Source organism: Talpa europaea, assembly GCF_964194135.1.
Source record: "Talpa europaea genome assembly, chromosome: 8".
In the NCBI taxonomy this organism is placed as follows: domain Eukaryota; kingdom Metazoa; phylum Chordata; class Mammalia; order Eulipotyphla; family Talpidae; genus Talpa; species Talpa europaea.
Window position 1 is genome coordinate 76,805,324 of NC_140075.1, and position 23,285 is coordinate 76,828,608.

General features: G+C 35.3%; 1 pseudogene across 1 annotated transcript in view; it reads right to left on the reverse strand.

Annotated features, from left to right (window-relative positions):
- LOC311175387 (arginase-2, mitochondrial-like) overlaps positions 1–23,285 on the reverse strand; it is a 96,997-nt pseudogene that overhangs the window by 13,924 nt on the left and 59,788 nt on the right. The gene's annotated exons all lie outside the window — the stretch shown is intronic.

The window sequence follows — 23,285 nt, forward strand, 5'->3', positions numbered from 1 at the left end:
AAAGTAAATAGAATCAGTAAAATGATTTTGATGATCAAATCAATGTACCTGAAGATACTGGATTTGGATTCCATAAGGATTTCCCCTTGCAAATTGTGCAGCTGCTGAGTGCATACTTTGTGCCACTCATCCCATAACCTGGAGCTAAAAAATTATACAAAATATCATAATGGTTAAGATCAAAGTCTTTGGTACCAGATTTTCTGTGAGAATCATTACTTAACCACTTAACCACTTTGGGCAAGTTCTTTAATCTATTTGCTTCTGTATCTCTAATTAGATGAATGCATCATGTATTTTCCAGAGTCACCGTGACTATTAAATGTGTGTAAAGAATTTAGGACTATAATTTGTATAAAGGATTATGCTTGGCATAAAGGAAGTTTTATATATTATAAAATATATATTATTATTTCCTTTATTGTGTAACAACAGTGCTTAGCTTACAACTGAATGGGAAAACAAAACTAGTTAATAGACGCCAATGTCATATTGTGATATATGATATTGTCTGAAAATACAGTGTTTTCTGGAGATGCAGAAGTGGGAGGACTTACTTGAATTGGGGAATTTAGATGCATAATATGTATCAAATAAGATCTGAAGGATGAATGATAATATGTGAAGAAAGTGAACAGTCCTTTGAATGGTAGCACATCCAGAATTAGTGTTTGCACTTGCCATGAACTGTTAGTGTGGTAACAACCTGAAGCTCATGTTTTCACACCATATGGAGATACACCAAAATGGACTCACAGTCCACTGAAGACTTCATCCTAATCATCCTAATATGGGAGCAATTATTCACCTTTCCTTGAACCATCTTTATTTTTTTTTTAAGATTTATTTATTTATGCACACAAGAACTAGGCTACAGGCCAGAGGTGTGGGGGTTGAGGATTCACCAGAGACAGAGTGGGGAATAGAACAGGCAAACTGACTGAAATACACTGCTGAGGACAGCAATGGGCAAGACAGGAGAGGTCTTCTGGGTAGCTCCCTGGCCAGGGATCAAATTCATGCTGCAGTGGTGGTGGGTAGCTTCATAGATTGCGTCCTAACCTCTTGCACCACCAGGGAGGCCCCTCCTTGAACCATCTTTTACTTACAAGTGTATTTTGTCACAAGGACAATACTTCTAGATAGGTAATTATGTAAATAGCTCAAAGTATTTAAAAATATAAATTCAAATGCCTTTATAGAGGAATCTCGATCTCCTTTCTTTTTTTCCATCTTGCTCTCCCAGTTCCATCTACTCTTCCTTGTTTTCTCTTTCTTGACCTTTTCTTTCCTAGTTTCTTAATTTATTTCTTCATTCTTTTCAATGTCCTTAATAATCCTTGCCTCTTTATGCTTTCTTTTTTTTTTCTTGAGGGGGAGAGGTTATAGGAAATTTAGATTGTTAGAGATGCTAAGTGAAATAAGCCAGAAGGACAAAAGTATGTGTGTGTGTGTATGTGTGTGTGTGTGATATGATATTTATGTAATATTTATGTGTAATATATATCATATATATGTGGTGGTGTCATTTATGTGTGGAATATAAAGAAACTAAAAAAAGGGAGAGAAAAAGACAATTTTTTTTAAGATTTATTTCTTTATACAAGCACTGGGTACAGTGAGAAGCGTGGGAGGGTGAGAGAATTCACCACAGCCAGAGGAGGGAGCAGAGCAGACAGACTGACAAAATACACTGCTGATGGGAGTAGCGGTCAGCAGGAGAGGTCTGTGGCCAGGGATCGAACCGGGGCTGCAGAGGCTGCAGGGAGAGGCTGTGGACAGCTTCACAACCCAGCGGTCAACCTCTGTACCACCAGGGAGGCCCCAAAGACAAATTTTTAAAAAGATTTATTTATTTGTGCATACAAGAGCTGGGATGCAGGCCAGAGGTGTGGAGGAGTGAGAGGATTCATCAGAGACAGACTGGGGAACAAAACAGGCAGACTGAAATACACTGTTGAGGGGAGCACCCAGCAAGTCAGAAGAGGTTTTTTGCACCATGTGGGTAGCTCCCTGGGCAGGGATGGAACTCATGCTGCAGTGGCTGCAGACAGCTTCATAGGTTGCGTCTTAACTCCTTGCAACACCAGGGAGGGCCCCAGACAAAGACAAATTTAAAAACAACTCTTGAAATCAGAGCATAGAACTGAGTCATCCAGAGGGGAGAGGAGGATAAAAGGGCAGAAACAACACAATGGATTAGGGGGAGGACTCTGGGTCCTGCTAGTGCACTATTGGTCCACTATGGGTGCTATGGTGATGGATGCACTATGATGACTACATCTCAGGGAAGGAATCCTATACCTCCAAAATACTAGCAAGGATGTTAACCAATGATAAGTCAATAAAAAAACTAAATAAAAAAAATCTGTTCTTTATAGTGTTAATACTAGTTTCTTATACTATAATAGAATCCATTCAGAAATAATAGTATAGATTTATTTAATAGAAGGTATTATTACATTACATTATTTTTTCATATTGTTGTTTTGGACTCTTGATTCTATTAAAGAAAAATGTATATAACTCAATTTTATGAAGGCCATAGCTGTCTAATCAAATCCCACCTGATGTTCTAAGTCACATTATTATCTGAAATTATAAATCTCACTAACTGCTAATAGAAATCATTAAATGAAAATGAAAAATGTCCATGAGATGGTTTGTTGAATTGGTTAATTTATCTGTCACATATACATGCCAGTCTACTCTGCAAAGTTGATATTGCATTTTCATTATTATTTGATTAAGTATTTCTGTTTGTTCTTAAATACTAATAATTCTTTGCATCATGACTTGAAGTAGATCATCAAGATATGTCAACATTTTTCCTTTGTAGTATTAGGTTTGGAATGAATCCAATAGCCCTTAGTCATGAGTGTTCCTTTAGAGATTTTATTCCTAGTGAGTGGAACTGTGAGCTGACAAACCTGCCATTACATTTTGCCAGTATTGAAACTATTACAAAGGGATTATGAGATTTATCCAGGGCCAGAGTGCTACTCATTGACTAGTTGGCTGAAAATTATGTTGCAGATGCCTGATTCTTAACCCAATTGGCTGTGTAACATCCCTTGAGAACACTGGTGCTAAAAGATTCAGGCTGTTTCAATTTACTCTTTTAATTAAAACATAGAACTGAAGAAGAAACAAATAAAAGAGATGAGAGCAGGGCTTAAAATATCCTCTAGCTCACTTTCAGAATTCTTTGTTTCAATTGTGTAGGAAGACTTCACCAACATATTTCTGAACAACTGCCACTTTTTCCTTATCGTTATGTAACATACCACATTTACAGGCTCAAAATGATACCTCACATTCCATTTCTTTAAGATAGCATTTTAAGAAGGAACACATAATTCTAAGCACTGACACTTAGAAAATGCAATATATTATTTGCTTCATTATAGTTCTCCATTTAGAGCTAGAAGCTATAGATTAAAGAATCCAACAACTCATACAGAACACAAACTGAGCAGAACCTGTCAAATATGGGCAGTACTTAATAGCAAGATAATAGAACTTGCTTTAAGAGAATCATGTTGACATACTTTGGTGCTAAGGAAAAGACAGAAAGTGCAATGAGATTCAAATGATTTATATCTATAACAGATACCACCCCCTAAAATAAAACATTTTGGGTTTAAAGTCTCTAAAAAACCAAAATTGTGGAGAATTATTTCCCATTATTCATTCATTCACCCAGACACTGTGGTTTTAAAGAAGAATGGGATACACATGGCTATTCTCCACAAGTAGTTTATATTCTGTAAGGTGAGTGTATATATATATATATATATATATGAACATATATATGAATATATATATGCACATACATATATAATATATTTATACACATATGCAGGTATACATATGCACATACATAGGAATATAGGCCTGTATGTATGTGTGTATATATCCACACAAAAATTCAGATACTGATACAGTGAAAAGTACTAATAAAGAAAATTCAGTAAATTAAGAACCTGCTACTTAATGAGTAGAGTAGTTTGTGGAATCTGGACATACTGCTTGTTTCCCACCATATTGAACTACAATGAAAAGAAACACATTTAAAATGCATTTTAGGCCTCAGTGGCACAGTGGGTTGAGCACAGCGCTGTGAAGCTGTCTGCAGCCTCTGCAGCGCAGGTTCTATTCCTGGCTGGCCAGGGAGTTATCCACATGGTGCAATAGACCTCTCCTGCCCCGCCCACTGCTACCCTCAGCAGTGTCTTCAGTCCATCTGCCTGTTCTGCTCCCTACTTTGTCTCTGTTGAATCCTCTCACCCTCCTGCGCCTCTGGTCTGTACACCAGCTCTTGTATAAATAAATTTTAAAAATTCTTTAAAAAAATAAAATAAATAACATGCATTTTAATTTTAAATATGGGGTGTAAATCTCAGCTTTATCACTTAACTGAACTATATAATCTTGGACAAAGCATTGTCCTATCTAACATAGAAAAATAATATATGATTTTTGCAAAGATCAAGTAAATAGTTATAACAAGTTTCATGTTAAAGATACAATACAAAATATTGTAATGATGGGGTCTGCAATGATAATGATGCTAGGATATTGAGACATAATCAAATTTAAATTTGTCATGAGATCACTGAGTAATATTACTATTTATTGTCTTGCATTCATTCATCTATCAGTCAACATCTAACCATGAGGGAGAAACTATACACAATTTGAACAGGGTAGCTTATTATTAATTTTATTATTAACTGTAACAGAGGAGTAATGTAATGAAGGATTGACTAGTAAAAAAAAAAAAGAGAGAGAGAGAACTCAATTATAGAAACAAGTCAGCCTTAGAATTCAGACAGCGTCTATGGAAATTCCCTGCTTCCTTCAGGCTGACATCATACATTGCTGAAGAAGGCACAGTCATAGCTTTGAATGGCAGCGAAATACCTAAGGTGGAACCAACTAGAAATTTACCTTTTGGGATGCCAGTGAAATTTTTTCCTTGTTGGGTGCTACTGACATTCACTGTAGGGGTAGGGAACTAGGAAAGCACTGTGTGATGGGGATTAGACTCTCCTCTGAGTTGCCTGGTAATAGGGAAAGATGAACGCGGAAGGTGTCTGTAGCTGAGAGCTCACAGTTGTGCTGTGCAAACTAGGAATCTGAGAGCCCACAGATACTGAAGGAGCTGGGGAAAATGCTACTGAACTGCCTGCAGAGGGGAGTGGTGCCAGGAGATGCTGCTGGCTGCCTGGTGTAACCATGCCCTGTGTGCCACACGAGTAGGCACTGAAGCAGCCACAAGTGCTTGTAGGAATCTGTTGCAATGTGTGAGCACAGCTAAATTAGGAAGAAAACTCCTTCTTGGATTGCCTCTTCAGCCTCCTCTACTGATAAAGCCACTTGCCAGCTGGGACAGGAAAATTATTTGAAGGGTCAAGTACCATTTTCACAGAACAGACTAAGGGTGAATCTGGAGCTGAACAGCAATAACTCTGTAACTGGGGCAATACGACAAACAAAAATTGAATAAGAAAATCTCATATTTCTGTTCTTTATCCTAATTTATTGAACATATTTCATTCCAGTGTAGAATCTAGAAACCCTCATGAGTTGCAAAATTCAAATATTTGCTAAAGACAAAATCTTTATTTTGCAACCAGTCCTTAAGAAAATACTGTAACTCTTGACTTTTGTGACAACATAGGTGGAACTGGAGGGGATTGTGCTAAGCCAAATAAGTCAGAAGGAGAAAAACAAATACCGGATAGTGTCACCTGTATGTGGAATACAGAGAGACAAAACAAAGGATCAGATAAAACCAAGCCAATAACAAATTCTAGAAACCTGACTGTAAAATCGAGGCTACAAGAAAGTAAAGGAAAGGATGGAGAGCAAAGTAGGGAAGGGCAGAATGGACTATGGTGGAGGATATTTCAGTGCTTTGATGGAGAGTGTAGTGTGGTAACAGACATCTGAAGACTGTGATCCTATACCTCCTAATCATATAAAATGTTGCAAGTCAATGTTATTTATTTATTTATTTATTTGTTTATTTATTTACTTATTTATTTATTTTTAAAGAGGCATGTATTATTTATTTGTTTGTTTATACATGCACTGGGTACAGTCAGAAGCGCGGGAGGGTGAGAGAATTCACCAGAGCCAGAGCAGGGAGCAGAGCAGGCAGAAGGACCGAAGTACACTGCTGAGGGGAGCAGCGGGCGGCAGGAGAGGTCTGCCGCCATGTGGGACCCTCCTCTGGTGGCAGGGGAGCAGCCGGGGATCGACCTGCGCTGCAGAGGCTGTGGGCAGCTTTGCAACCCAGCGCCACGGGGGGAGGGGGTGGGGCCGCAAGTTCAATGTTATTTAAATAAACTAGTTAAACAGCCACCAAAATAAAATACTATATCTGTATCTTTGAGTTAAACATCTGCTATATTGATCAGAGACCCCATCCACTAGAAATCTATTTTTTCAGATTTTATATCTTCTTAAGGAGCTGTCTTACATTTATGAATGTAAAACCAATCCCATATTTTTCTAAGTACCAAAAGGAAAGTGGCTACACTGTAAATATGTGTAATAGTGTGTAATTATGTAACATAATATGCAACATGTAAATTAAACCTATTTAGTCTATTTCTTGACATAGACAACACATCTGGTGTGTTTTATAATTTTATTTGTATACAATGTAACACATGTTATATATAATTATACAATATAGTATCTTCCAAACACCATAATACAAAATATGATCTATTTGTATGCTTTGGTAAGAAAGGGGAGACTTCATTTTCATACTATAGATATTTATTTGCACCTGAAATTGAGAGATCATTCTATTCCTTAATGGTAAGAATTAATCTGAACCTGCAACTACAATATTAATTTTTCTACAATGTTCCGATATATGTGTCACACTAACTCCTAGAAATAAAAATATAACATAAATAAAAACAAATAATCAACAGAAAACCAATGATTCAACATTTGCAAAGTTTTAAATTTGGAACTATATTTGGATGTATCAGAAAGACCTTATTTTAAAGTTATTGATAATGATGTATAAGAAATAGTGTATATTCAAAAATGGGGCTTTTATCATCTTTATGGAGGGAAGTGAAGGGGTATGAACATTAAAGACATTGTAGTTGACTCCCTAAGCCTAACCTGTTACTATAGAAACAGCAGTCCTATGCATCTGTTTAGTATTATAACAATCTGTCAAGGAAATTTTGACATGTTGTAATTTGTGTTCATTACTTTTTAAAATCGTTTGGGCATGCTTAAATATTATCTCTTTACTTGAACAATTCTAAAATATCTATAACCTTACAAAATGTGGTTATAAAATAATGGATTATCGTGTGTGTGCATATGTGTATTTATTTGTGTATGTGTGCATACACATATCTTCACACTCACACATTAATCAGCCAATGTAAACTAAACTTCCATGTCATAATATCAAATGCAATTTGTCAAATTCTATCTAATTGATATAGCTCAAAAATACTGTTCACAAATATAAAAGATTTTTCATTACACTATCCAGTGTTAATAGGAATTATCTAACATAGAAATTAAACATTTTATTTTTCAAGAGAAAATTAACACTGTCTCAAAGCTATTAAAAAGTAACCCAATAGGGATAACTCATATTTCTACTACTTGGTTAGATAATAGCTGCTTTGATGGACCAGTGTGATAATACAAATATTTGTCAGTTAGTTGAATATGGTTCTTTATAAATAAAATGGATAATTATGATACTCCAAAGAAGAAAAATTAAATACCATAATCATAATTCAGAAATACTATATTCATATTCACACAACTTATTTTAACACAGCATCACAATGGCCACTGAAATACCCATTTAAAATAATTTTCTTCTCAAAATTCAGTTATATAGACATAGATTTATCTTCATTTTTATTAGTTATTATTTTACCATGAGGAATTTTCTACTCTGTGTGAATGTATGAATGTGTGTGGGGGGTGTGTGTGTTTATGTAGGTTCATTTATAAAGAAATGTAGTCCTAGAATCAACTGAAAGACGTAGTGAGGGAAAAGTCTTGGGGATTATCAGTTAAAATGGCATTTAAATATATTATTTTTATCTACTAAATAGATAAAATGGTCTATCTCAGTATATAATCAGATTTCTACATCAGAAAACATGAAAAATGGAGAACTTAAAAATGATAGAATTTTCAGAGCAATGAGAAACTCAAGAGACTTTTTAATTATTCAGTCTTACATTATATAAATATCAGAATAGATAGGTAAACCCACATGGAGATAATGAAAAAGACATAACTAGATCCAGTTGCTCTGATAGCCTTTTGTCTTAATGTATTTTAAGACAACTCTGTTCCATCCCATTGTATACACACCTCCTCTGAGTGTCTTTGGGATCCCGCCTTCCATATTGACATAACTTTCCAAATCTTTCAGGCAATGGCAACATTGCTTGATGCTGCCCCTTTCCTTCTTACCATGTGAGGTTTGATAATCTCAGGATATTCTGCAAAGTTATGATTATCTCTCTTCTTCCTTGAGGATTTCTCAGCACCAGTATTATCTAATAATAAGTGGTCACATTTGTACAATTCTATGCAAGTTGCAAATCTGCTTCCAACATATGTAAGTCAAACTTTTCAAAAAAGCATGAAAGAACTGAATTCTGGTTTGCAATATGCCCTGGTGAAATCTGGATTTTTTATTAAAGAATAAATATATAAGGATTAATTAATTGGTCATTGTAAAATTCAATTTGCCACAAGACCATTATTTCTTGGCAGATCATATTTCCTAGTTTCTTGTATTCTTCCATGATCAAAGTTATTTCATCTGATGTGTTTTATAATTTTGTTTGTATACAATGTAACACATGTTATATATAATTATACAATATAGTATCTTCCAAACACCATAATCAAAGTTATTTCTATTTTAGGTGGACAAAACATTCAGCAAACAATATGATATGCTGAACTCACTGCATTCAATGGGTATTTTGTTTTTCTAATGTATTAAGCTTCTTTCCAGTTAAATGTTACAATTATACATTTCAAGAATTTCTAATTTGTGAGGAAGTGATGCCTTATACTTATATAAAGACTTTTTTTTAAGGTGCTGCAGATAATAAATCCTAAACCATTCTTGACAGCTATCCTGAAGAATTTTTATTTTCATTTATTAATGAACAAGTTAGGGAGAATCCTGCCTGCTCTAAAAAGTTGCAGATTTTCCATGAGTATATTCCGAGAACTTGCCTCAGGATATGTTACCATAAATGTCCACGGTGGTTGATATTGATTTTCAGTGGTTCTTTCTTACAGTTATATTGGTACTCATAAGAAAATTAATAAATAACTTATGAAATATATAGATCTTTCAAATAGAACCTTGAGTTATAACATAGCTGAATTAGCCAATATTTTGAAATATGCATTTCAGTCATCAGTTATATTCCTATTTATGTATTTTATTCACATAAACTTAAAACAACTTTAAAGGTGTTAGAGCTGACAATTTTATCAATATTTCTTTTCCAGAATATCTCAAGTATCTTTGGTTCCTCAGAGATTCCCTGTAATTCAAAAAACATATATGCATTAGATCTTTAGCCGTTTACACAAACTTCTAAACTTATAATTCCTTTTTATTTTTATGACTCAACACTCTTTTCATTTTAATTCTTTAAAAAATGCATTAAGTTTAACTAAACAGAAAAATGTATGTAGGAGATCATGTTTTAGACTACAGTATTGTAAGGCATTAGTTCAACCCAGTGATTTTTTTTATATTTACCCAAATAATTACAAAAATATAGCTTACTGAATTATACCTATGGTTATGAAGCTACTTAAACAATGTATTTTGAAATTGTGTGGCTGTTAATAAAAGAAATAAGATTTTCAACTGAATGAACAAATATGGTAGAATCATTTTATAAAATGTTTGTTAGTAATAGTATTTAAAGGCATATCTCTTTATGATTTTGCTAAAAGACTGTAATAATAGATTATCATAATTGGGTACTATATATATGTATTTTTTAAATTTGCATTTGTATAAAATTTTATACATTGATATAAAATTTACATTTTAAATTTACATTTTAAAATTACATTTGTAGGCCACAGGTGCCGGGGAAGGAGGTCGTGAGCGGATTCACCAGAGACAGTGTAGGGAGGAGAACAGGAGGATCTACTGAAACATACCACTGAGGAGAGCAGAGGGCAAGACAGGAGAGGTCTGCTGTGCCATGTGGGTCAGCTCCCTGGCCAGGGATTGAATTCATGCTGCGATGATAGCACTGAGACTTAACCCCTAGGCCACCAGGGAGGTCTGGTGATGGATGTGTGGATCCAATGTGATGGATATGTCCTTACTTATTTCCTACATTGCAAAAATTATTCACAAGGTGAATGCTTCATAATCTATAAACAGAGATGGAGGGAGTACACAGATAGAAATACTTCTTATTTTAGTACTTGTGAACATTTGGGCTCTGTACGTTTAGGTGCTTTTTGGAACACAGAGCATGCTAGGCATTACTTCTAGGACTACTGAGTTTCACAGTAAAATGGAAATGTGCTATCTGCTTTGTAAAATTATTCTGAAAAATCAGTTAAAAATGTGCTTTACGAATATAAACTCATTTGTTTAACATAGGGAGTATGTATTACTTTAAAGAGTAAGACTGGTCTACCTGCGGGTCACAGAGTTATTTAGTTTTGCAACATGAATTTAGCTACTCAGTTTCATAAATAATTTGATTATTAGTGCCTTAGTACCTCACCTCTTTTTTGCTGGAATGTGTTGTAATGGTGCTTTTATTCCTTCCATCCCAATGTGATGGAAGGAATCCTTCCATCCTATGATTAGCCATTGTAGTAGGGCTAATCAAAAGCCAGTTAAACTCTGGAGAGGTCTTTGATTTAAAAATAGTCAAAATATAAACAATGAAAAATTATCAAATATTTATTTTGACAAACTCATTTATTTAAGGTTATGCTAATACATGGAGTTGCTAAATTGATTCTATTGCAAATAAAGTGCAAATCAGTCATTTTGTTATGTATATAATATATGTCATTCATTCAGTGATATTTTCCATACATGATCAGTGTGTGTAAATAAAGGTAAATATTAAATTAAAGGATAATATGTTGCTGGAATAAAGTGAGAAAGTGGTAGGACTAAGTAAGAACTTGCAAGACATGGACTGTTTTATTAGCACTGGCAATGCCAGTTAATGGACTATTAAGTTTTTATTAATTAAGTCCATCAAATCACCAATAATGGAAAAAATTAAAGATTTATTTTTATTGATTTATGCATACAAGAACTGAGGTGTAGGCCAGAGGTACAGGGGATAAAATGATTCACCAGAGACAGAGTAGGGAGCAGAACAGGTGGATCTACTGAAATACACTGCTGAAGGGAGCAGCAGGTGAGGCAGGAGAGGTCTGCTGAGCCATGTGGGTTAGCTCTCTTGCAGGGGATCGAACTCATGCAGCAGTGGCTGGCTGTAGCTTTATAGCACTGAGACTTTAACCCCTGCACCACCAGGGGGACCCAACAGAAATAAAAAAAAGATTTCAAAGAGGTGCCATAGCCAGGACCACCATCTGAATATAAAACTAATAATAATCAGTATGTGATATTAGCTTCCTGCAAGAAAAAATGTAGTATTTTGACATTTGGTAAACTGCTATATCTAATCAGGTGGATATTGTATATTACTACTATAGAAAGATGAATCTGCCTTTTGGATTATAATTTGGATGACTAAGTAACACTTTTAGAAAGAGGAGGTCTTCATAGAAACATCTAAAATGTTCATTTGATTTTGTTCATTTATTTCATATTGTCTCCAGAATTCTCAGAGGAGGCAGATCCATGATCAATTAACACAGATGTTTCATTCACCTGCCATTTCTGTCCCCAGACTTGATGTTTTGCATATCAGGCCTGAGGATTCTGTCGGAAAGCACTTATTTTTTTTTAATTTTTTTTTTAATTTTTATTTTTTTATAATACATTTTATTTTTATATTCCCCATACAATTTCAACCCTCCCATTTTGACCCCAATCCCTCCCCTCCCTCCACCCACCCTCCCAAAAGTGTCTCTGGTTCATAGATTTTTGTTGATTTTGATTTTCACTTTCTTATAGTTATTCATTTTCCTGGTCCCTTATTTAAGTTTTCTAGATTCTTGCTATGAGTGAGACCATCCGGTATTTTTCTTTTTCTTTCTGGCTTATTTCGCTGAGCATGATCCCTTCCAGCGCCATCCATGTTGCTGCAAATTGCATGTGTTTATCTTTTTTGAATGCTGAGTAATATTCCATGGTATATATGTACCACATCTTCTTGATCCAGTCATCTATTTTTGGGCATTTGGGCTGTTTCCAAAGCTTAGCTATTGTAAATAGTGCTGCCATAAACATAGGGGTGCAGGTGTTCTTTGGAATTGATGTTTCTGTGTTCTTTGGGTAAATACCTAGGAGTCGGAAAGCACTTATTGGTCCATTTTTTCCAATAGCTATGATTACCAAGCTATCTCCTTTATATCTATTGATCATCTTGCTTTATCAGATTACTTTTAATAATTTTGAACAATGTGGGACTAATTGAATTTCAAAGTCTAGACGGAAAAATTAGTGACAAATTTGGAGTAGTCTGCCACAAAAATAACAGTTATTTGTCTTATATTTTACTGTAAATGAAAAAGTAAGCAGTAAGCATCCTTCAAGATGATTAACATCTACACTGTTATTGGCTCTAAGAGAAATATTTAAAGAATCATAATTCACGTAAGTTCTTATATCCTTCAACCAAATCAACAAATTGGAATGATATTAATTTTCTAATATCCTTTCGCTTTAGATATGTTCTATATAAATAGACAGTTAAACAAAATATATTTTCTCACTGAAATTCATATTATAGCCAAGTTATTTTTATATTTTCTGCTTTTGAGATAAATAATCAGGCTGTATCGGCAACAAAATAGGACAGGATGGAGGTTACCTGTGAGCAAAGATAAGCAATAGGATTACACTATCTTTTTCTCTAGTATATCGGAGATTAAGATATCACACTGTTTCATGAATTCTCAAGAAAAAAATTGGAAGTTAATATACTGTTTTGAAGTGTTCCCTTATTGTTATTGAACCAAAATAAAGATTGTTTTGTTGTACTAATTTAAATAATAAAGCATTTTTCCAATGTGCTACTTCACAAATTCCAGTACTTCAAATTCCAGTACTTCACACTTTTGAAATGTAATTTTTAATTGGCATGGAAATTCTACAATATTTAAGTATTATTTCCAGATAAAAATCACATTGCGTTTTAAAGATGATATTTACTTTAACAGAATGTGACAAATTTGCAGAGTCTGCTATTTAGATTTATCTGTAAAACTAATGTTCAGGCTGGAGTAGTGTTTAACAGCATTAATTCTACCTGACCATAAATCCCAAGTCTGCATTTATTGCTGTTTATACTATAAAAAATATTCTCAGAGTATATGTTTGAGTATAATATATATAATGTGCAGTAAGTTTACTTCAAGGTTACCATCATTTAAAGGGAAAACCAGTTCACTTAAAATATAATTGTAATAGTAGAATTATCGTAATAGTATAATAAATGATTTTGCACTTGGATATCTAATTGTTCCAAAATATGTGTTTGAAAGACTATTATTTCTCACTTGAATTATTATATTAGCTTTTTTATTGGCAAATAAAAATCATTTAAAACTTAGTGTTTGAAACAAAGGACAATAATTTACCTCTTACAGTTCATTGAGGTCAGGAATTCAAAAACAGCATGGCTTGGCAGTTCTGGCAGAGATTTCTCATGACATTGCATTGATAGAGAGACTATGAATGGAGAATGGTTTCAAAGATTTCTTCATTCAAGTTCAAATGATAAATAAAACCAGAAGCTGTTTCTTTGGAAAAATAAGCAAAATAGACAAACCTCTAGCGAGACTCAAAAGAAATTATGGGTGAGGGCCTCCCTGGTGGCGCAGCGGTTGACCGCTGGGCTGTGAAGCTGCCCGCAGCCTCTGCAGCACTGGTTTGATCCCTGGACTAGGGTAAGGGTCCCACATGGCTCTGGCTAGGCAGACCTCTCCTGCCATGCACTCTGCTCCCCTCAGCAGTGTATTTCGTCATTCTGCCTGCTCTGTTCCCCGCTCTGGCTCTGGTGAATTCTCTCACCCTCCCACGCTTCTGACTGTACCCAGTGCTTGTATAAATAAATAAATAAATCTTAAAAAAAAAAGAAAGGGTGAGATGTTAATAGAATAAAAAATGAAAGAGAAGTCACAACAGACACTTCAGAAATACACAGGATGATAAGAGACTACTATGTATGTCTTTACGCAAATAATTTGGAAAATCTTTATGCAAATAAATTGGAGAGTCTGGAAGAAATGGACAAATTCTTAGAAGCAAATGAACTTCTAAGACTGAATCATGAAAAACAGAAAAGCCAAACAAACAAATTACAAGTAAGGAAATTGAGAGAGTAATCAGGAATTCAGATGGTTTTACTAGTGAATTCTAACAAATCTTCAAGGGGGAATTAATAGCTATCTTTCTCAAACACTTTCAAAAAATTAAGTGAGAGGGAATTATCACAAACTAATATTATGAGGTCAACATTATCATACCAAACACAGACAAGGACATCACACACACAGAGGAAAACTACAAGCCATTATATCTGAAGAACACGGATGCAAATATCCTAAACAAAATCTTAGCAAAGAAAATTCAACAATACATTAAAAGATTCAAACATCTTAACCAAGTGGTATTTATACCAGGAATGGATGCAAGGATGCTTCAGTCTACTTGGATGTGGTGTGGTGACATCATATATAGTAAATCATATATAGTATTGTAAACAAATGTTACCTCAATAAAAAAGGAGATCAAATAAAATAAATGAATAAAAAAGTATGTTTGAGCTAGATAGGTTTAAACAACTGGGATCTAGAAGAGACTGCATTCCTTGGCTTCTCTGTCTATCTCTCTTTCTCCTTTCTACGCCTTGTCTCCTTTCTACATGAGCTCTTCATTACAGGAACAAAGGGATGAATTCTAAAGGAAAGAGACCTAAGATAAACCTTTTGAAAATGTCAAGCAGCACTATTTCCACCACTTTCTTTTTTAAGAGTGAGAAAGTACGAAGGTCTATATAAGAGAACTGAGGGATTAGACTCCAATTTTGGTGAAAGGACTAAGAAAATGCTGATAAGTTTTAAAACCACCATTGTCTTCAGTCTGCCCACAAGTTATTTGTATCTCCCATGTTCAAAATACATTTTTCTCCTCTCAAATGAACACTCAGATTGAATCTTGTATAGAGTCAGGCATAGAATCTGGTTCAAGAATCCTATCTTTTCAATCAAGTCCAGGTGTAGGTAAGGAAGCTTGGGTGTCATTTGTTGAGTACAGCAATGTAAATACAACATTCCCTACAATGGTTTTGATCTAAGGAGACAGTTAATGTTCCTCTGCCTCCACCACACCAAAGAGATGGTGCTTGGACAGGAATAGACTAATTGCTTTCTGCTTTAATTGGGTTATGTGAGGGTAAACAAGGCAAGCAGGACTCAGTGTGGTGGTGGACTGCAACATTTTGAAAGAATTGTACAGTACAACTTTCATTTGTTTTTCAAAGTATAAACCAGAAATCAGAATTACATACTTTCAGATAAGAAAGAAAATTAAAGTTTACTTGATATGTTGTTCATGAAAATGATAACTGCAGAATTATTGGTACTTAAAACTACCCATTTCTGCATCTCAGCACAGCTGTAATTATTATATATATATATATATATTATTTTGGAACATGGTTATTCATTTATATAGCAAGGTAAAATGTGATTATTTACAAATTACACAGAGATGCACTGAATTGATGAAATGCTTATATTTCATAGATTTTAGAAATAGTAAATCAAAGTTTTAACAAGTGGAAATTCTCTCCTAGGCAGAAATATGATATGTAATATTAAGAAGGAGCAAACCAAACCATGTTGTTGGGTCATTTTTTATGACTTTTTATGAAATGGAATAACTTAAATTTCATTAATTTTGGTTACTGAATTTGAGATGAAAGGATTCATATTAAAGTATATGAAGCAATTACATAATTGTATGTCAGATAGAAAACAACTCAACTTGATTTTCTGAACAAACATATTAAATCAATTCATTGTTAATTTTAAAAATAAAAATAGATTTTAGTGCTAAAATATAAAATTGTTTAATAAATGTAATGTAGATAATAACAAAAGAACCCATAATTATTATAACAGAAAAAGTCAAGGCAAAAGAACTTATATTTTTAAAGTGATTTGAAAGACACATTAAAAATATACATAAAGAAACACATTATTTTAGATAAAATTATTAACTACTAAATGGTACCAACAATATACTGAAAGAGATGTAGCAATGGGTCATAGGAATTAAATTTATTTTTTTAAGATTTTATTTATTTTTGTGTAAAAGAGCAGGCATGTAGGCCAGAGATGTGGGGGAGTGAGAGGATTCACCAGAGACCGAATGGGGAGCAGAACAGGGGGATATTCTGAAATACACTGCTGATGGGAGCAGCGGGAGAGCCAGGAGAGGTCTGCTGTGCCATGTGGGTCAGCTCCTTGGCCAGGGATTTAACTCATGCCATAGTGGTAATAGTGCTGAGATTTAACACCTAGGCCACCAGGGAGGCCCCATAGGAATTTTAAAATGTCATTCTATTTGTTGAAAGAATCCAATGAGACGGAAGAAAAATCAATTTCAGCCTTTCAAAAACATAATGGAGGGCCTCCCCGGTGGCGCAGCGGTTGAGCGCTGGGTTGCGAAGCTGCCCGCAGCGTCTGCGGCGCCGGTTCGATCCCCCGGCTGCTCCTCGGCCACCAGAGGAGGGTCCCACATGGTGCGCAGACCTCTCCTGCCGCCCGCTGCTCCCCTCAGCAGTGTACTTCGGTCCTTCTGCCTGTTCTGCTCCCTGCTCTGGCTCTGGTGAATTCGCTCACCCTCCCACGCTTCTGACTGTACCCAGTGCATGTATAAACAAAAACAAACAAAGAAATAAATAAATAAGTAAAAGCATGCCTCTATAAAAAAAAAATAAAAAAAAAAAAACATAATGGATAATCTCATAGCTAAAATAGTGATGTGATTAATAGATGCAATGAGAAAAATTAGGGGTAAAACCCTTTTAATCTGAAATTTAACTGGAAACATGGAAAATGTACTTGACTAACACCTAAATAAAGGGAATCTATTCTCTCTAGTTTCAGAGAGTCAGTCTTCATTTTTCCAGAAGATTAATAAAAATATACAAAATATAAAAAAAAGAACAAAAAAACTGGATATATCAAATGCCGCAGACCAGCACAGCAGTAGACGATGAGGCCACCTCAGGGTTGAGAGAAGCGTGCAGGGTGGTCAGGGAGTCGGCGAAAGAAATGACAAACAGACACACTTCAAGAGTGAAAATCTGAGTGTAATTTTCTTTAAGTTTGTGACTAGTATATATATGTTTTCTAAAAGCACAGGAATGAATATCAAAGAAATTAGCTTGCTCATGGGCTCAGTCTATCACTATCAGGGAGGTGATCTACATAACAAGCAATGACCATTATAGAAGAAAGGAGGAAGTTTAGAAAGACAGATAAGGGATTAAAGTTTGTAGTTCTAGGAAGACAGGATAAGATTTTTAGCATTCTTGTAGTGGTTCTTGGTGGTCATTATCTTTTGATAAGCTTCTGCCTTTTCAGGGAACTTCTGCTGCACTTTCTCTGCTTCAGGCTGTTCTCCCCTGCACACTGGTTGCCCAGCCAGATCTAGGGACCGTGGCGAAAGCCATTCCTAAAGATCACTGCGGGGGGAGGTGCAGCAATCAAACATCTTCCTGAAAATTCAGAGGAAAAAAAGACTTCTAAAAAAAAGATTTATAGCAGAAACTAAGATTATTTTAAATCTTCTGTATGATTGAAGATAATAAGACTTGGAGTGGGCCTCTCCAATGGCGCAGCAGATGAGCGCCCAGTTGCGAAGCTTCCCGCAGCCTCTGAAGCGCCGGTTCGATTCCCAGCTGCTCCCTGGCCACCTGAGGAGGGTCCCACATGGCACGCAGACCTCTCCTGCTGCCCGCTGCTCCCCTCAGCAGTGTGCTTCCTTCGGCCCTTCTGCCTGCTCTGCTTCCCGTTCTGACTCTGGTGAATTCTCTCACCCTCCCGCGCTTCTGACTGTACCCAGTGCTTGTATAAATAAATAAATAAATCTTAAAAACAAAACAAAAACAAAAAAAAAAAATAAGACTTGGAGGGAGACAGTACAGCCAACAACAGCGGAGATGAGCCAAATAAGAATAGCAAGAAAAGCATAAGACTTAACTTTGGTGTTTACTGTCTTCTGTGGCAAATAAAGAACAGAAGCAGGTCTATGGAACATTAGAAACTAGATATGTTCAAAAATAATAAAGACCTTAAAAGAATGAAAATGTGACTGAGTTGACATAAAGAATATATAGACACATTTTCAAAGGATTATTGGCTCTTTGAAGAAAGTAAAATCTGAACCACTAGTACAGGATCGATAATTAAGGATGTGAGTGAAGACTCTGAATTGAACAAAAATGGTCTAAGTGGACAATTTAAAATAATTAAAACATGTTTACACATACATGCAATCTGTCAATTTTCTTGCAATTGAAAATATAAATCATATGTGCTTCCAGGAGGAAAAACATTTTAAAAAATATTTTGGAAAGCACCTCAAAACCTGCTCTCCTCAAACAAATTTTCTCTTAACAGAATAAAAAACCTACAAAAAGTAACATTTTTATTCAAATATTTTAAGCCAAGCTAATTTGCTGATGTTTTAATGTTCATGAATATATTTTCAGTTATACAGTTTTAACTGTTGTATCATTTGTGAATTCATGTTTCTACAATAAAAAGCTATAAAAAGATAAGTGAAGGTGTAGTATGAAAAATTACATCTAAAAGAGAGCTCAAGTGTTAATGGCAAAGTCATTATGTAAAAGTCTCAACAGTTATAACAATGAATGGAAGCTAAATGATTATTATATACCTTGTTTAAATATATTAATTCATAAAATATAACTCAATAAAACTGTGCATAATGCAAGTAGGTGTGTCAAGGACATTTTTATTTAGAGTTTTTTTTTTAAGCAAATCAAAATAATATTTATTTTAAGGGAATAATACAAGATTCCAAAGAGTACTTCAACATATCGAAGATCCTAGAAATTTTTCATAATTTTCTTTTTCTCACTTTTTTAAATTATTTTTTTATGTTTTACATCATTGTTCATTTTTAAACAATATTTGCTTCCCCCCACCCCCTCAGGTGTAGTCCCCATAGAGTTTCCTTCACCAATGCACCTGTGCATCATCACCTCAGTCCCCTGTGCTCCTCCCTCCCTCCTTCTGATCCCTCTCCCTCCTCCTCCCTGCAGTATGTCTCTGATTTATAATTGTCCATTTTTGCTTTGTTGTATTTTGTACTGTTATTATTTTTTACACTGATGTCTTGTTTGGTTCCCCTATATTCCTGCTATAAGTGAAACCATCTGGTATTTTTCTTTTTCCTTCTGGCTTATTTCACTGAGCATAGTTCCTTTTAGCTCCATCCACGTTGCTATGAATGGCATGAGTTTATCTTTTTGATTGCTGAATAATATTCCATTGTGTATATATACCATACCTTCCTGATCCTGTCATCTATTTTTGGGCATTTGGGTTGTTTCCAGGTTTTGCCTATTGTAAATAGTGCTGCAATAAACATAGGGGTACAGGTATTCTTTTGAATCAATGTTTTTGTGTACATAGTAGTGGAATTGCCGGGTCGTATGATAGCTCCATTTTTAGTAGACTGAGGAGCCTCCAGACAGCTTTCCATAGACTTGTGAAAAATAAAGTTGGAGACAGCAAAGCAAGCAGATCAATGGGCCCTGTAAGATGGTGGATTTTATTCTGAGAGTAGTGAGAACAACCTGGATGGCTTCAGCAAGGAAGAAATTATAATTCAGGAATGTACAGTTTAGTAACAAATTTATTTTAGGAATAAAATTCAAGCTTAAATAAAACCAATGATAGTAAATGTGATTGAGCACTGAGGATTCATTTAAAGGCCTAATTCAAAAATCCAGAAAAGAAATGTAGGAAAGAATAATGAAAATGAAGATAAAATGAAGGCATGGGGTGTGTTATATCTTATGAAAGGGAAGTAGGGCAAATGTACATGGAAAAGAGATTGCAGTTATGATAGTAAGAGTGGAAACTCTAGTATCAACAACACATAACCAGGAAGCATAAATGAATCTTACCCTAGATTTTATAAGCAAACGGCAGTCTGGGGATATATTGTTAGTATAGGTAAAGCCTATCATGATAAGCGAGGTAATTGAACAAAGAAAGCTAGAATAAAAATTTTTCAAGACTGTAAATTCATTATGTCAAATTCTTAAATTGTATTTATGATTATTTTTGACCTTATTGTAATTACCTATAAAATGGCACAATCTAACCTCTAGAAAGGGCAAATCACACACTTTGTCATTACCTTAAAAGTGACTTTTTCTCTTTATCTATACAGTTTTTATGTATAATCAACCTTTGTTTCACATATTTTAATTCTTCCCTCTAAAAATTTAAGTGTAAAAATTAAATGTATAAATTATTTAAAGTTACAGTTGTAGGGCCTTCCCGGTGGCGCAGTGGTTGAGCGCTGGGTTGCAAAGCTGCCGGCGACCTCTGCGGCGCCGGTTCGAACCCCGGCTGCTCCCCGGCCACCGGAGGAGGGTCCCACATGGCGCGCAGACCCCTCCTGCCGCCCGCTGCTCCCCTCAGCAGTGTACTTCGGTCCTTCTGCCTGCTCTGCTCCCCACTCTGGCTCTGGTGAGTTCTCTCGCCCTCCCGCGCTTCTGACTGTACCCAGTGCATGTATAAACAAAACAAACAAATAAAAAAAAAAAAAAAAAAAAAAAAACATGCCTCTATAAAAAAAAAAAAGTTACAGTTGTAAGTGGCAATCATGTGTTTTATATATTCTACCATTTGGAGAAAAATAACTTAATTTTTTGTGCTGGAGTCGATATAAGAAATTTTAACCTTATTCAAAATCAATAGGATATGAAATTCTCTTCACGCAAGAATGTAATGACTCCATAGTCTATTTGTAAAGTATGTGCAAAAATTTTCAAAACAACAAAGAAAAGCTATATAAAGAAAGAGTGATGTATTATCATTAGCTGAAATATTCTTAGTATATTTATCGTTGAAGTGCACAACATGGATAGTCTTGTTAGGCCTATGGCTGTGTTGGTTGGTCAGTGAAGGCTGAAAACTCCTGCTTTGAAGAACAGTCTTCCTAGCATTAGCAGCACTCATAGTGCATTGGAGATAATTATCAGGCTGATAATTTCCATTCTATGTAAATTAGTCAGACATTACAGTTTTCCAAACCAAATGGTTGCTTTTGTGGTTAAGACTATTTTCCCATTTTATATTAAATTTGCCATGCAGCAAACAGTTGCATATCTAATAGGTTGCAACATAAATACATTATTTTTCACAATCTTGCGATTTGGAATGGTGATTCTATCAGTCTGGAGCAGCTGTTTTCTTTCTTTTTTTTTTTTAAAGATTTATTTATTTATATTTATAAGCACTGGGTACAGTCAGAAGTGCCGGAGGGTAAGAGAATTCATCAGAGCCAGAGAGGAGAACAGAACAGGCAGACTGACGAAGTACACTGCTGAGGGGAGCAGTGGGCAGCAGGAGAAGTCTGCTCGCCATGTGGGACCCTTGCCCGGTGGCCGGGGATTGAACCGGCGCTGCAGAGGCTGCGGGCAGCTTCGCAACCCAGCGGTCAACCGCTGCACCACCTGCAAGGCCCAGCAGCTGTTTTCTTTAATTGGTCTCTGGAACTGGATGATCTGCATGCCTCATTCATGCCTTTCTAGATTGGGACAATACCAGGGGGAATGACAGGGTTTATTTTGTCATGTCATCCTGATGGTAGACTAGGCTGGGGTCCTTTGCGTGGCAAGTGTGTTCTAAAAGCAGCAAGAGAATTCCAAGAATGATTTTACAAATATCATTTGTGGCATGTTTTTTCCCTTTGGCTAAATAAGTCACAAAGCTGGCCTAGATCAATTTGGAAGGACACTACCAAAGGATGAGTAAAGGTAAAGGAAACATTTTAAAGTTTACCACACCCATCCACCAATCATGAGGATTAGAAAATGTTTTAAGATATCTAATGTTAGGTCCGTGGTAGTGGGCTTTTGAAATTATTTTGCCAAAGTGTATAGAAATTGTTTTAGTCTGCTCAGCATGCTATAACAAAATACCATAAACTGGGTGACTTACAAACAAAGGAAATTTGTTTCTAACAGATTTGGAGGATTGACTCAATATCTGGTGATCGTCCACTTCCGGGTTCACAGACAATTGTATTTCTATTGTGTTCCCTCACAGCAGAAGAGGCTAAGGAGTTCTGTAGGGTATTTTTTATAGGATATATCTTTTGTAAGGGTACTACTTCTATTCATGAGAGCTTGTTCCACCAACTTAAGTACCTCTCAAAGGCTCACCTCCTAATATCATCACTTTGGGAAATATAGTCATAACTTGGATATTGGAGAAGAAGCATGCGCTCAGTCTAGAGCAGAGCCCCCACTGTTCCATGTCATCTGGAACATCACTGAAATATCATCTCAAAGAGATGTCAAGGATGTTTAGACTTTTGTTGTGATTGAAAGATCCAAGGAGGAATGGTTTTGCTTTTGATTAAATACTGCCAGAAAGGAGGGTCAACACTCATTTTTTTGTGTGTGAGTGGAAGGAGTATTACAGAACTAAAGCAGGATTTGGTAAAGAAGCTAGGAAGAAAGATATATTTATCAGTTTCATAGTATTTTTTTTTACTGTTTTTATCTGTCTTTAGACAAGATTACTGATTTGTCTTAGATTTGTCTCTCTCCATCATGATTACAGAGTGAATTTCTTGTATTCTAGTGTTCTGAAACTCTGGGTGTTACTGTAATCTGTGAAAAAAAGTCAAAGTTAGGAAATAAAGTTTGAAGCTCTCATAAAATCAACTTTTTGTTGTTCTGCATAAAGGAAGACAATTCAAAATTTAACACCATCCCGAGATATGTGTATCCACGGACATTATTTGTATTTTCCTTTCAAAAGTTCACATGTTC